The 14,785-nt window shown below is 46.8% G+C and overlaps 1 long non-coding RNA gene across 1 annotated transcript; it reads right to left on the bottom strand.

The window, feature by feature from the left end:
- Positions 1 to 7,925: 7,925 nt before the first annotated feature.
- On the bottom strand, positions 7,926 to 14,758 carry LOC105606717 (uncharacterized). Its single transcript, XR_009600702.1, has 3 exons — positions 14,635 to 14,758; positions 10,402 to 10,454; positions 7,926 to 10,133 (listed from the first exon to the last, which is right to left on the bottom strand). It is a non-coding gene; the product is annotated as an uncharacterized LOC105606717 (long non-coding RNA).
- Between the last annotated feature and the right edge of the window lie 27 nt (positions 14,759 to 14,785).

The following is a 14,785-nucleotide window of genomic DNA, read 5'->3' as shown; positions in this document are numbered from 1 at the left end:
CCTGGGACCCCACCCTGACAATCCTCAGTTCAGCTCAGTTCAGTTGCTCAGTCGTGTCCAACTCTTTGTGACCCCATGAATCACAGCACGCCAGGCCTCCCTGTCCATCACCAACTCCCGGAGTTCACTCAAACTCATGTCCATCGAGTCGGTGATGCCATCCAGCCATCTCATCCTCTGTCGTCCCCTTCTCCTCCTGCCCCCAATCCCTCCCACTATCAGAGTCTTTTCCAGTGACTCAACTCTTCGCATGAGGTGGCCAAAGTACTGGAGTTTCAGCTTTAGCATCATTCCTTCCAAAGAACACCCAGGACTGATCTCCTTTAGAATCGACTGGTTGGATCTCCTTGCAGTCCAAGAGACTCTCAAGAGTCTTCTCCAACACCACAATTCAAAAGCATCAATTCTTTGGCACTCAGCCTTCTTCACAGTCCAACCCTCACATCCATACATGACTACTGGAAAAACCATAGCCTTGACTAGACGGACCTTTGTTGGCAGAGTAATGTCTCTGCTTTCGAATATGCTATCTAGGTTGGTCATAACTTTCCTTCCACGGAATAAGCGTCTTTTAATTTCATGGCTGCAATCAACATCTGCAGTGATTTTAGAGCCCCCCAAAATAAAGTCTGACACTGTTTCCACTGTTTCCCCATCTATTTCCCATGAAGTGGTGGGACCAGATGCCATGATCTTTGTTTTCTGAATGTTGAGCTTTAAGCCAACTTTTTCACTCTCCTCTTTCACTTTCATCAAGAGGCCCTTTAGTTCTTCTTCACTTTCTGCCATAAGGGTGGTGTCATCTGCATATCTGAGATTATTGATATTTCTCCTGGCAATCTTGATTCCAGCTAGTGCTTCTTCCAGCCCAACGTTTCTCATAATGTACTCTGCATATAAGTTAAATAAGCAGGGTGACAATACACAGCCTTGACGTACTCCTTTTCCTATTTGGAACCAGTGTGTTGTTCCATGTCCACTTCTAACTGTTGCTTCCTGACCTGCATACAGATTTCTCAAGAGGCAGATCAGGTGGTCTGGTATTCCCATCTCTCTCAGAATTTTCCACAGTTTATTGTGATCCACACAGTCAAAGGCTTTGACATAGTCAATAAAGCAGAAATAGATGTTTTTTTGGAGCTCTTGCTTTTTCGATGATCCAGCGGATGTTGGCAATTTGATCTCTGGTTCCTCTGCCTTTTCTAAAACCAGCTTGAACATCTGGAATTTCATAGTTCACGTATTGCTGAAGCCTGGCTTGGAGAATTTTGCATTACTTTACTAGCGTGTGAGATGAGTACAATTGTGCGGTAGTCTGAGCATTCTTTGGCATTGCCTTTCTTTGGGACCATCCTCACCCAGAAGAAATGGCTAGGCCTAGGAGTGGAGGATCTGCTCATTGCCCATCAAGGCCCTTAGCCTCTCCCCAGCAGCACAGAGGCCTAACCCTGAAACCCTGAGGGCCCGCCTCTCCACACTTCAAGCTTCCCACAGGCTGTTACCTCAGCCTGGGAGCTCTCCCCACCCTCTTCTCTCTGTCTTGGCTGACCCTTGCTCCTACTCTGCACCCCTACTCTAGGCACCTGCCTGGAGGCCCGTGACCAAGCCGGAGCTGCCCCCGGGGACCCCACAGGCCCCCTCACCGCCTGTTGCTAAGCCTGACCCACACACCGTTGTTTCTTGCCCGTATTCACCCTTTGTTATTACTGTTCAGTTGCTCAGTCGTGTCCGACCCTTTGACCCCATGGACTGCAGCACGCCAGGCCCCCCTGTCCATCACCAACTCCCGGAGCTCAGTCAAACTCATGTCCATCGAGTCAGTGATGCCATCCAGCCATCTCATCCTCTGCTGCCCACTTCTCCTCCAGCCCTCAATTTTTCCCAGCATCATGGTCTTTTCAAGTGAGTTAGTTCTTCGTATGAGGTGGCCACAGTATTGGAGTTTCAGCTTCAGCATCAGTCCTGCCAATGAATATTCAGGATTCATTTTCTTTAGGATGAACTGGTTTGATCTCTTTGCTGTCTAAAGGACTCTCAAGAGTCTTCTCCAACACCACAGTTCAAAAGCATCAGTTCTTCGGAGCTCAGCCTTCTTTATGGTCCAGCTCTCACATCCATATTCCTCCTTAGACAGACCTTTTTTTTTTTTTTTAGCATTTTGTTTTGTACAATTTCCTTTCTGTGCTGCGGGAATCTTAATTCTCTGACTAGGGATCGAACCCGTGCCCCCTGCAGTGGAATCACAGAGTCGTAACCAATGAACCACCTGGGAAGTCCTAGACAAAAGACAATGATAGCAGACCCTGTAACTCCCCCCCTGTATGCTAAGTACTGAGAGAGTTCAGGCCCATAAGCTCAGCCTGTGGGTGAGTTCTGCAAAAATCCAAAGCAGGTGGGTCACAACCGATAGAAGATGGAAACCGAGGGTTTCCAGGAAGGATTCAGGGTGCTGCTTCCGGCTGGGCCCCATCTTGGAGCCCCAGCTCCCACTGAGCTGCAGTTCCTCTCTGACGTCTGGCAGCGTTTCTCTGGTGAGCCAACGCTCCCTCTCTGGGCCACAGCTTCCTCTCTCCACTATCCCCCTTGCTCCCTCCAGCAGAACTTCCCTGCAGAAAATGAAGCCCACGGGCAAATTAAAATATGCTCTGTTGCTAAGGAAGGGAAGCATGGGGGCCTTCCAGGTTGTGCTTCAGGGTGCAGGAATGGGTTTGGATTTCTCAAGGTTAATTCTCAGTTCCTCTTTCATGCACTCAACAAATACGTTAAAAAAAAAAAAGCCTGGATCTGAGATTAAAAGTATTGGGGCTCTGGAGTCAGACTGTCTGGGCTCCAGTCCCTGCACCACTGCTGATGGCTGTTGGCTGCTAACTCATTTCCTTAGCTGTAAAATGAGGGAATAAACATTGCTGCTTCGCAGAGCTATCGAGGGGTTTCAACGAGAATATACATGCAAGTCACCGGGGTCTGACTGTAGTGCGTTTTTGATGGAAGGGCTTGGTGGCACCGTTATTCATGGAACAACTGCAGTGCTGGGTTGCTGATCTCACACTGCCTCTCTCCTCCACCTGGCACCCAGGGCCTCCCTTGGCCCAGCACTCTAGTCCCTATGGGCCCTAGGCAGCCCCTCAGCGGCACACCCCTCCGCCCCGCCTCCAGTCAACAGAACTCCTGCAGCAGAACCTGCTCTCCTCTGAGGACGCTGTGTTCCCCTGCAGGCCTCCCAGTGGCCTTTTCTTCCACAGCCTGGGGACAGGAGAAAAAAGGGAAGAGGGGAGGGAGAAACCACAGGCTGTTCTCCCTGCTCTTCGTTGTCCTTTTCAAGCGTTCTCTGTCCCTCCTCCCTCAAGGACGCCCGTTTTGAATCCTGTCTCCGCACTGCAGCACCCAGGCCTCCACTTTGGCGCAGACGTCTTCCACCCTCTGGGCCACAGCCTCCCATCTCTGAGGGCTTGCCCCTGGCCGCGGTATCACTCTCAACTGGTTTGTTCCTGTTGCAGTTCCTGGTTATTCCGATATTCACAGGGATACTGCTCCCATCACCCCGGCCTCCAGTCCCTCGACCTGTCCCTGAGGATCTTGTCCCCTCCACCCCAATGTCAACCACTCACTACCAAGGTCTGAAACTCCGCCCCAAGCCGTTTTCTCAATCTCATGCCCCCCGCACCCCCATCCTTGACCTTCATCGCAAAGTACCAGCTGGTGCCTGGCCTTCAGCCCTCCCTCGCCCCGGTGGGCCCTCAGACCTATCATCCCCACCATCGTTCTGCTGTCCCTCACCCCGATGCGCTCTCTACTCCAGTCACCCCAGTTTTAGCACATGCTCAGTGGCAATCACGTTCTGATACATTCACCTTCCAATCCCCCGTTCCTCTCTCAAGTTGTCTTCTCTTGGCAAAACTGCAACCCCAGTGAAATCCAACACTCTGCTGACCCTATGCCTACATCCATGCAGCTGAACATGGCTGAGAAAACGTTGAGTGGACCCTTAGCACAGCCCGGAATCACCCTCTCTTCCCTCTAGCTCTTGGTGAAGTTTCAAACCTTCTCTCACCTCCAAACTTCAATATTCGCCCACCCCCAGCCTCACAGCTGTTCTCACCCCACTTCCCTGACTAGAACGTTCTCAAGCTCCACTCCCACGCGCTCACCCTCCAGCCCCGCCCTTCTCCCCATTTGCACAGATCGGCTATCCACACTCCTCTCTAAAGCTGCTACCTCCATCTGTGCACTAGAGTCGGTCACCTCTTCCTACTCAGGGACACAGCTCCATCAGCTTTTTCCACTTTCTACTAGACCATTCCCACTGGCATCCAAATATCTGTTACTGATATTTTCCTGTTTTATTAAAGTAGGAAGAAGAAAAAGAACCTCTTGATCCTGCCTGTTCATCCTGCCCTTCGGCACACCTTCGCAGTAAAGCTTAAGCACCGTCTGTACCTCCATCTTTCTTTCTTCAGTCGACTCCATTCAAGCTTTTGCACTCCCCTCCCGTGCCCCTGCCACACACACCCTGACCTCTCGCCAAGGTCCCCAGTGGCCTCCGAGCTGCTACACCAGTGGTCACTCTCGGTCCACGTCTCCCTCGACCTCTCTTCACGTGGACACAGCCCCCGCTCCCTCCTCCTGGCCTCCCTTCCTGCTCCCGCAGGCATCCCAGCCTGGGCATCCCCTGGCTGGGTTTTCCTCCCATCTCACTGCTCCCTGCTGCTTCTTCCTTGGCTGTCTCTTTCCCTCATCCCCACGCTTTGAAGCTCAGTTCCTGGATCTCTTCTCTATCTACACTCAGCTCCTGAGTGGTCATAAGCAGTCTCAAAATTTCAAATTTCATCAGGATGCAGGAGACTCCCAAATGTACACCTCCAGCTGAAAGCTTTGCCTCAATTCCAGACTCATCTACCTCCAAAACTTTCTTGACATCTCTACTTAAGATATGTAACAAACATCTCAAACTCAGGCCTAAGACTGAACACCTAATCTTCCTCCCAGAATTTACTCCCACCTCAGCCTCCCCGGGACTTCCCAGGTGGCGCAGTGGTAAGAATCCACCTGCCAACGCAGGAGATGCAAGAGGTGTGGATTTCATCCCTGGGTCAGGAAGATCCGCTGGAGAAGGATCCAGTGTTCTTGCCTGGAAAATCCCATGCACGGAGGAGTCTGGCGGAATACACTCTACGGGGTCACAGAGAGTCGGACACAACTGAGCCACGGAGCTTGTGTGCATGCAGCCTCTCTATCCCAGCCGATGGCGACTGTCCTTCCAGTTCCTCCAGCCTTAAATGCTGGAGTTTCCAGTTCCTCCAGCCTTAAATGCTGGTAGATGCGGGTTTCATCTACCAGGGAATCCTGTTGGATTTCCTTTCAAAATATAACCAAATTTTGAGTACTTCCTTCTATCTCAACTAATGCCACCTTGGTCCCACTGACCAATCATCTTTCATCTCTTCACCGCGACCCCTGCTCCCACTGTAGTCCCTCACACCACCCTCACTGGGAGACTAGCCTCCACAGAGCATCCGTGCTGATCCTATTAAACCTGAGTCACACTCCGTCACTTCTCTGCCCAAAACCCTCCAATGCTTTTACTCAGAGCAAAAGCCAAAATCCTTACAATGACCTAAAGGCCTATACAATCTGCCCTTGGCACACATTCTCTTTTCTTTTTCTAAATTTTTTTTTTTTTTTGGCTGTGCTGGGTCTTCGTAGCTGTGCAAGGGCTTTCTCTAGTTGTGGTGAGTGAGGGGTTACTCTTCGTTGAGTTGTGGGGGCTGCTCACTGAGTGACTTCTCTTGTTGCAAGAGCATGGGTGCCAGGCGCGAGGGCTTCCGTAGTTGCGGCGTGCGGACTTACTAGTTGTGGCTCGTGGGTTTTGTCACCCCATGGCATGTGAAATCTTCCCGGACCAGGGGACCAATGTCCCCTGCATCGGCAGGCGGATTCTTACCTACTGGACCACCTGGGATGTCCCTCCACCATTTTTTTCCCTCATCATTACATTGTTACATCTCCACATCCCCTCACTCACTCCCTCCAAATCCAGCCACGCTGGCCTTGCTCGTCCTTCAATATGTCACTGAGGCTTCTACCTCTGGGCCTTTGTACACGCTCTTCCCTCTGCCAGTAATGGTCTTCCCTTAGTTCACTGACGATAAAGGGAAGGCTTGCCCCCTGTCCTCCTTCATGCCTCTGCTCAAATCTCTCAAGGAGACTACTCTGCTCTCTCATTTTTAAAAAAATATTTTAAAAATTAATTTACTTATTCAGCTGTGCCAGGTCTTAGTCACAGCATGTGGGATCTAGTTCCCTGACCAGGGATTGAACCCAGGGCCCCTGCGTTGGGAGCGTGGAGTATTTAGCCACTGACCACCTGGGAAGTCAGTGCCTCTCTATTTAATTCTGCAAATGCCCCATCCCCTTTCCTACCTGCCCCGCCCCCTTTTCTCAGACACCTCGCCACACTTTCCCTTGCTGGACTTCTTTTTTCATAGTGCTGGTTAGCTTCTAACACAACAGAAAATTACCTTAAATAGTGTGTCTGCCTTTCCTGCCAGAAGGTGAACTCCAAGATAGAATGGATCATTATCTAGAGCAGGACCAGACACATACTAGGTGATCAATAAGCATTCATCGAAGGCATGAATCATCAAGGGAGGTGCTGGCAGACATAGCCCCTGTGCTCACAGTATTGATGGCACGTGGGGTGGGCTGGGATGGGGAAAACAGACACAGCAGAAGGGAGGTGAGAGCCCGCAGACGGTGGCTCCGGCCATTCCTCCAGCCTGACCTCCCGTCCCTCCGCCCTCACACACAACAGCCCAGCTGGTTTTAATTCCTTCAACCCTCCAAACGCCTTCCCGGCCCGGGACCTTTTCATACACTGGGGCCCATGCTCAGGCCATTCTTCCTGCCTTCGCTTAGGGAATTCCTGCACTGCCCTCAAGTCTTACCCTGGAGCCACTGTTGCTTTGTCTCAGAGCCTGGCACTAAGCCCCCTGTAAAAATATAACTCTCAGTATACATTTCTTTAAAATTATCCCACTCCACAGATGACAAAGCTGAAGCCCAGAGAGGTTCCAGTTTTTGCCCAAGGACCCACAACCAATAACTCTCTGTTGAAATAATAAACATGTTGAATAGACAATGACAGTGGAGGGCTTCCCTCGTGGCTCAGAGGTTAAAGCGTCTGACTGCAATGTGGGAGACCTGGGTTTGATCCCTGGGTCGGGAAGATCCCCTGGAGAAGGAAATGGCAACCCACTCCAGTATTCTTTCCTGGAGAATCCCATGGACTGAGGAGCCTTGTGGGCTATACAGTCCACAGGGTTGCAAAGAGTTGGACTGAGCGACTTCAAAAAAAAAAAGAAAGAAAAAATGACAGTGGAATCTGAAAACAGTGACTTTGAAGACTTCTGGCACTTTCCTATGGAAAGATTTGTCCCGAGGTGACTGTGGGCTGCCTCCAGCCACAAGATGAAGCTGTGCTCCCTCCATCAAGCCTTCCCGCACTGAGGTTTAGAGATCTGTGTGTTCAGTACAACTCTTTTATTTGTCTATTTGGCCGCATCGTGTCTTAGCTGCAGCGTGCAGGATATTGCATCGCAGGGCACAAGCTTTCTAGTTGTGGCACAAAAGCTCAGTAGCTGTGCTGCACAGGTTTAGTTGATCCCCGGCGTATGGGATCTTAGTTGCCTGACCAGTGATCGAACCCATGTCCCCTGCATTGTAAGGCAAATTCTTAGCCACTGGACCACCAGGGACATCCTTAAGACAACTCTATCCAGAGCAGAAACTTACTCCATAATGCTCCAGTCTCTGCTAACATACCTTCTCCACTGGGGAACTCAATACCACAGAACAAAATGGTTCTTTCTTTCCAAGAATATAAACAGACAAATCACAAAAGAGATGCAAATGTGCAAAACAATCCATAAAGATGTGTCTGACTTTGTTAATTACAGAAGAAATACAATACAGTAAGGAGGTAGATTTAGAGTCTCAGTTTAACAGAAGTGAAAATTGATAACAACTTTCTGGAGGGCAGTTTAGCTACAAATATCAAAACTTAAAGTACATATTGCCTTTGACTGCTGGCAATTTACCCCAACGAAAGAATATCACAACTGTGTTTGTGACACTTCTGTTTATATTTCAAAATTCTGGAAATAAATGTCCTACAATACAGAACTAGTTAGATAAACAGTGAGACAGCTATAGAGAGGAATACCATATAGTAGTAAAAAAAAATAATGCGATACAGGGATTCCTGAAAGTGAAAGTTGCTCAGTCGTATCTGACTCTTTGAGACCTCATTAACTATACAGTCCATGGAATTCTCCAGGCCAGAATACTGGAGTGGATAGCCTTTCCCTTCTCCAGGAGATCTTCCCAAGGTCTCCCTCATTGCAGGTGGATTCTTTACCAGCTGAGCCACGAGGGAAGCCCAAGAATACTGGAGTGGGAAACCTATCCCTTCTCCAGGGGATCAAACCAGGGTCTCCTGCATTGCAGGCCGGTTCTTTACCAACTGAGCTACAGAGAAGACCTATAGCGATTCCTGGTTGCTTGCAAAGAAGAGAACTGGGTTTCTGAGGACAGGAGAGGAGTAGGGTTTTTTTTTTTAAGCAAAGGGAGAAGAGTTTAATACTCAAATTAGGTATAAAGTTGTAGCAGCGTGAATGCAGGGAAACCACAGGCCCCTGGGACGTTAACAGCAGATAATGTCACCTCCCGAGAATGGAGAGAGTATTTCTAGACCTGAAAACAGAGAAGGGGCATCCCACAGAAGCCCAAGTCACGGGACCCAGACAGCTTGCTGACAGAGACCAGGGACATAAGTCTGCCCTCTGCATCTCCCTTCCAGTCTCTTCTGAGTTCTAACCAGAACCAGAGGGCAGGGACATAGTCTGAGGTTTTCAGGACAACTTAGCACCCCGGGCCCTAGGATAGAGTGGAGAGGGCAATGCCAGAGGAAGAGCTCTGGTATGTTTAATTTTTAAATTTGTGTGAATGCACTTAATATTCAAAATAATAAATGAAATATTAAATACCTGTGAAAAAATGTTGTAGATCTCTCTATTAGTTGTTTTGGGAGGATGTCCACAATGTTGAGTGAGAAAAAAAAGTCACATACAGAACACACGTGGCATACAGAACACAATTTCATTTACATAAGACTGAATATTATAGGTATAGATACAAGTAAACAAAATTATTTCTGGAATGATGCTCCAATCTGATAATAGTGGTATCTCGAGAAGAAAGAATTTAGAGATGATTTTTACTTTTTGCTATTTATTTTCTGTAGTGTGAGGATTGTTTATAATGAGCATGCTTTTTTAATACTATCGGGGGAAAATGTTGTAAAGTTATTTTCTTTTAAAAAAGAAGTGCCTCCATACACACTACTATATATAAAATAGATAACTAATAAGGACCTACTGTCTGGCACAGTGGAGTCTACTCAGTACTCTGCAACGGGCTATATGGGAAAAGAATCTAAAAAAGAGTGGATATCTGTATTTGTATAACAGATTCAGTTTGCTGTACACCTGAAGCTAACACAACATTGTGTTAATCAATTATACCCCAATTAAAAAATTAAAAAATGTGCCTCTTCTGTATGCTTTGGATTGGCCAAAGCATTTGTTCAGGTTTTTCCACATCTTACATCTTACGGAAAAACCTTAACTAATGTTTTGGCCAACCTGTGTGCAGAGATGGTGTTTGGAAAGAACACACACCAAGGTATTAATAGTGGTGGGCAAGACTCGTTTCCTTTTTCTTCTTGTTCTCCATTCTGAATATTTCTATTCTATGGGTTTTCTTTAATTAATTACTTTTCATAAAGGGGAAAGAGGGCATTACATTTTTAAAAAGACGTTCTTCCCTGGGTTTTCCTCCAGTGGCTGAGAGTACAACTGCCAATACGGGGGATACGGGTTTGATCCCTGGTGCAGGAAGACCCCACATGCAGCGGAGCAACTCAGCCGGTATACCGCCACTCCTGAAGGCCGAGCACCCTAGGGCCTGCGCTCCTCAGGAAGAGAAGCCACCGCAATGCGAAACCCGCACACCAAAACTACAGAGCAGCCCCCGCTCACTGCAACTAGAGAAAGCCCACGTGCAGCGACGGAAACCTAGTGCAGCCAAAAACAAACAGATGAATTTTAAAAAAGCTCTTCCTGAAATCAAGCCCAAGTTGTTCAATGGCATCAATTACAGTACACAAAGAGCTACATGCTATGTTACATAATTGCTCATTCTGTTAAAAAATTATATATATATATTTCACTATGTAGGCATTATATGTACATGCATGTATTGATATATTAATATACACACACCTCTGCATACACACACACACACACACACATACACACACACAGAGCACAACACATGACCTACTTTTTGTCCCTTCTTCATGTCTATACATTCCAATCCTTCAAGGTCCTTCAAGCCTGTTATTAGAGGGATATATGGAAGTAGTTATTAAACACAGACTTTGAAGTCAGAATTCCAAATTGCCCACAACTGTGTAATTTCAGTTAAAATTGCTTTCTTTAAATGTAAGGCTGGACACTATAAGCTCTTAGAGGAAAACACCGGCAGAACACTGACATAAATCACAGCAATACTTTTTGGATCTGTCACCTAGAATAATGAAAATTAAAACAAAAATTAAAAAATGGCAACTCCTTAAATTCAGTCTTCTGCATAGCAAAAGAAACCATTCACAAAATGAAAAGACAGCTGACACAATGGGAGAAAACATTTGCAAATGAAGTAACCAACAAGGAATTGTGTCAAAAAACACACAACCCAATCGAAAAATGGGCAGAAGGTCTAAATAAACATTTCCCCAAAGAAGCCATATAGAAGGCCAAAAAGCACATAAAAAGATGCTCAACATCACTAATTATCAGAGAAATGCAAATCAATTATCAGAGAAATGCAAATCAGTGATAATGACGTATCACTTCACACTGGTCAGAATGGCCATCATCAAAAAGTCTGCAAACAATAAATGCTGGAGAGGGTGTGGAGAAAAGGGAACCATCCTACACTGTTGGTGGTAATGTAAATTGGTATAGCCACTATGGAGAACAGTATGGAGGTTCATGAAAAAACTAAAACCAGAGCTATCATATGACCCAGCAGTTCCACTCCTATGCATGTATCTGGAGAAAGCTAGAATTCAAAAGGATGCATGCAGCTCAATGTTCACTGCAGCACTGTTTACAACAGCCAAGATGCGGAAGCCTCTTAAACATCCATTGACAGGGGAATGAATAAAGAAGTGGTAGGGCTTCCCTGGAGGCTCAGCGGTAAAGAATCCGCCTGCCAATGCAGGAGACACTGATAGGATCCCTGATTCGGGAAGAGCCCATGTGCCGTGAAGCAACTAAGCCCATGTGCCACGACTATTTCGCCTGTGCTCCAGAGCCCAGGAGCTGCGTCTACTGAGGCTCATGCGCCCTAGAGCCTGCGCGCCACAGCAAGAGAAGCCACCACAGTGAGAAACCCGAGCACCGAAGCTAGAGAGTAGCCCCCGCTCAACACAACTAGAGAAAAGCCTGCACCGCCACAAAGACCCAGCACAGTCACAAATACATACGTAAAAATTATTTTAAAATGATAATCTTAAGAAAAAGTGGTAAATACATACAATGGAGTATTACCCAACCATGAAAAAGAATGAAATAATGCCATCTGCATGGATTGCGTGGATGACCTGAAAATCATCATACTAAGTGAACCGTGAACTTCCAGACGTTCAAGCTGGTTTTAGAAAAGGCAGAGGAACCAGAGATCAAATTGCCAACATCCACTGGATCATGGAAAAAGCAAGAGAGTTCCAGAAAAACATCTATTTCTGCTTTATTGACTATGTCAAAGCCTCTGACTGTGTGGATCACAATAAACTGTGGAAAATTCTGAAAGAGATGGGAATACCAGACCACCTCATCTGTCTCTTGAGAAACCTGTATGCAGGTCAGGAGGCAACAGTTAGAACTGGACATGGAACAACAGACTGGTTCCAAATAGGAAAAGGAGTACGTCAAGGCTGTATATTGTCACCCTGCTTATTTAACTTATATGCAAAGTATATCACGAGAATAGCTGGGCTGGAGGAAGCACAAGCTGGAACCAAGATTTCTGGGAGAAATATCAATAATTTCAGATATGCAGATGACACCACCCTTATGGCAGAAAGTGAAGAAGAACTAAAGGGCCTCTTGATGAAAGTGAAAGAGGAGAGTGAAAAAGTTGGCTTAAAGCTCAACATTCAGAAAACTAAGATCATGGCATCTGGTCCCATCACTTCATGGGAAATAGATGGGGAAACAGTGGAAACAGTAGCTGACTTTAATTTTCTGGGTTCCAAAATCACTGCAGATGGTGACTACAGCCATGAAATTAAAAGACGCTTACTCCTTGGAAGGAAAGTTATGACCAACTTAGACAGCATATTCAAAGGCAGAGACATTACTTTGCCAACAAAGGTCCATTTAGTCAAGGCTATGGTTTTCCAGTGGTCATGTATGGATATGAGAGTTGGATCATAAAGAAGGCTGAGCACCAAAGAATTGATGCTTTTGAACTGTGGTGTTGGAGAAGACTCTTGAGAGTCCCTTGGACTGCAAGGAGATCCAACCAGTCCATCCTAAAGGAGATCAGTCCTGGGTGTTCATTGGAAGGACTGATGCTGAAGCTGAAATTTCAATACTTTGGCCACCTGATGCAAAGAGCTGACTCATTGGAAAAGACCCTGATGCTGGGAAAGATTGAGGGCAGGAGGAGAAGAGGATGACAGAGGATGAGATGGTTGGATGGCATCACCAACTCAATAGACATGGGTTTGGGTGGACTCCAGGAGATGGTGATGGACAGGGAGGCCTGGCGTGTTACAGTTCATGGGGTCGAAAAGAGTTGAACATGACTGAGTGACTGAACTGAAGTAAATCAAAGACAAATATCATATGATATTATTCATATGTGGAATCTAATTTTTTTAAGCTGCTAAGACTCCTTTTATTTAAAAACATTTATTTATTTGGCTGTGTCAGGTCTTAGTAGCAGTATGCAGGCTCTTCATTGGGTCATGGGCCACATGGGCTCTCCAGTTGTGGGAAGCTCTGGAGTTGTGGCATTTGGACTTTATTTCCCTGCAGCATGTGGAATCTTAGTTCCCCCACAAGGGATGGAACTTGAATCCCTTGCATTGAAAGGCAGATTCTTAACCACTGAACCACTGGGGAAAGTTCCTAATTTTTTTAAAGAAATGATACAAATGAACTTATTTACAAAACAGAAACAGACTTACAGATATCAAAAACAAACTTATAGGGACTTCCTGGTGGATAGGAATCCACCTGCTTGCTAAAGCAGGGGATGCAGGTTCCATCCCTGATCCGGGAAGATTCCACATTCCTAGAGGCAACTAAGCCAGTGCACCACAGCTACTGAGCCCCAGTTCTAGGGCCTGTGCTCCTCAAGAAGAGCAACCACTGCAATGAGAAGCCCACACTCTGCAGGGAACTGCGGCCTCCACTTTCAGAAACTAGAGATAGCCCTCATACAACAAGGAAGACCCAGTGTGGCCAAAAACTAAGTAATAAATAAGTAAGATTATTTTTAAAAAACAAACTTATGGTCACCAAAGGGAAAACGTGGTTGGGGGTGGGGGGTAGATAAGTGAGGTTTGCGATTAAGGTACACACAATAATACATAGGAGGATGGCATAGCAACCCACTCAAGTAATCTTGAGGGGAAAATCACATGGACAGAGAAGCCTGGTGAGCTACGAGCAGTGGGGCTGAAAAAGAGTTGGACACCACTGAACTGACAGAGCTTGCAGGCCCTACTATATATAAGTAAAAACAAACAATGACCTACTGAATAGAAAAGGGAACTCTACTAAGTATTCTGATAACCGATACGAGGAAAAGAATTTGGAAAAGAATGAATATCTGTATAACTGAATGACTTTGCTGGACACCTGAAACTAACACAACACTGTAAATAAACTATATCCCCCCAAACCCCAAAATCTATACTCCAATAAAATGTTTTTGAAAATCTCTTTCTTTAAAAGAAAAGTCAAACAGTATCTATTTAATAGTATCTATCTGTTAACGTGGTGACGATCAAATGAAGCAATGCATATGAATATAGGCTGGTATAAAATAACAAATATTGAATAATTTATTCTTATTTTGCCAAGTACTCAGTAGTTAAAAGGCCTTCCCTGGTGGCTCAGACTGTAAAGAATCTGCCTGCAATGCAGGAGACAGGGGTTCGAACCCTGGATCAGGAAGATCCCCTAGAGAAGAGAATGGCAGGCAACTCACTCCAGTATCCGTGCCTGGAGGAGGAAATGGACAGAGAAACCTGGAGGGCTACAGTCGAAGGGATTGCAGAGTCAGAGACGACAGACAAATACTGTTGTCATTTACCTCCGCACCGCGAGGGGAGCTGCCGCCCTCAGGCTAGGCAGGCTCCGGGCTCAGGGTGGTGGAAGTTCGTCTAGCCGCGGTCACCGCCATCTTAGAACGCAGGCCTTCCACACCCACGGGGTGTGGCTGCTGCTTTCAGTCTTAGAAGCAGACCGCTCGTCAAGATACCCAGGCCCTTACCTCCTTAGGCGCTCCCTTCAGTAAGCTGTGTTCTCCAGGCGTTTTAATCTCCTTGGAAACGCTAAAATCGGCGTCTTCCGGGAGCTGGCCTCGCCCCGTGACCTCAGACGTGCACTTCCGGGACAAGAGCGTGACCCGTCGCCCCGCCCTC

The sequence above is a fragment of the Ovis aries genome, chromosome 5 (assembly GCF_016772045.2).
Source record: "Ovis aries strain OAR_USU_Benz2616 breed Rambouillet chromosome 5, ARS-UI_Ramb_v3.0, whole genome shotgun sequence".
Taxonomy (NCBI): domain Eukaryota; kingdom Metazoa; phylum Chordata; class Mammalia; order Artiodactyla; family Bovidae; genus Ovis; species Ovis aries.
This window is presented reverse-complemented; position numbering and strand designations above follow the sequence as displayed.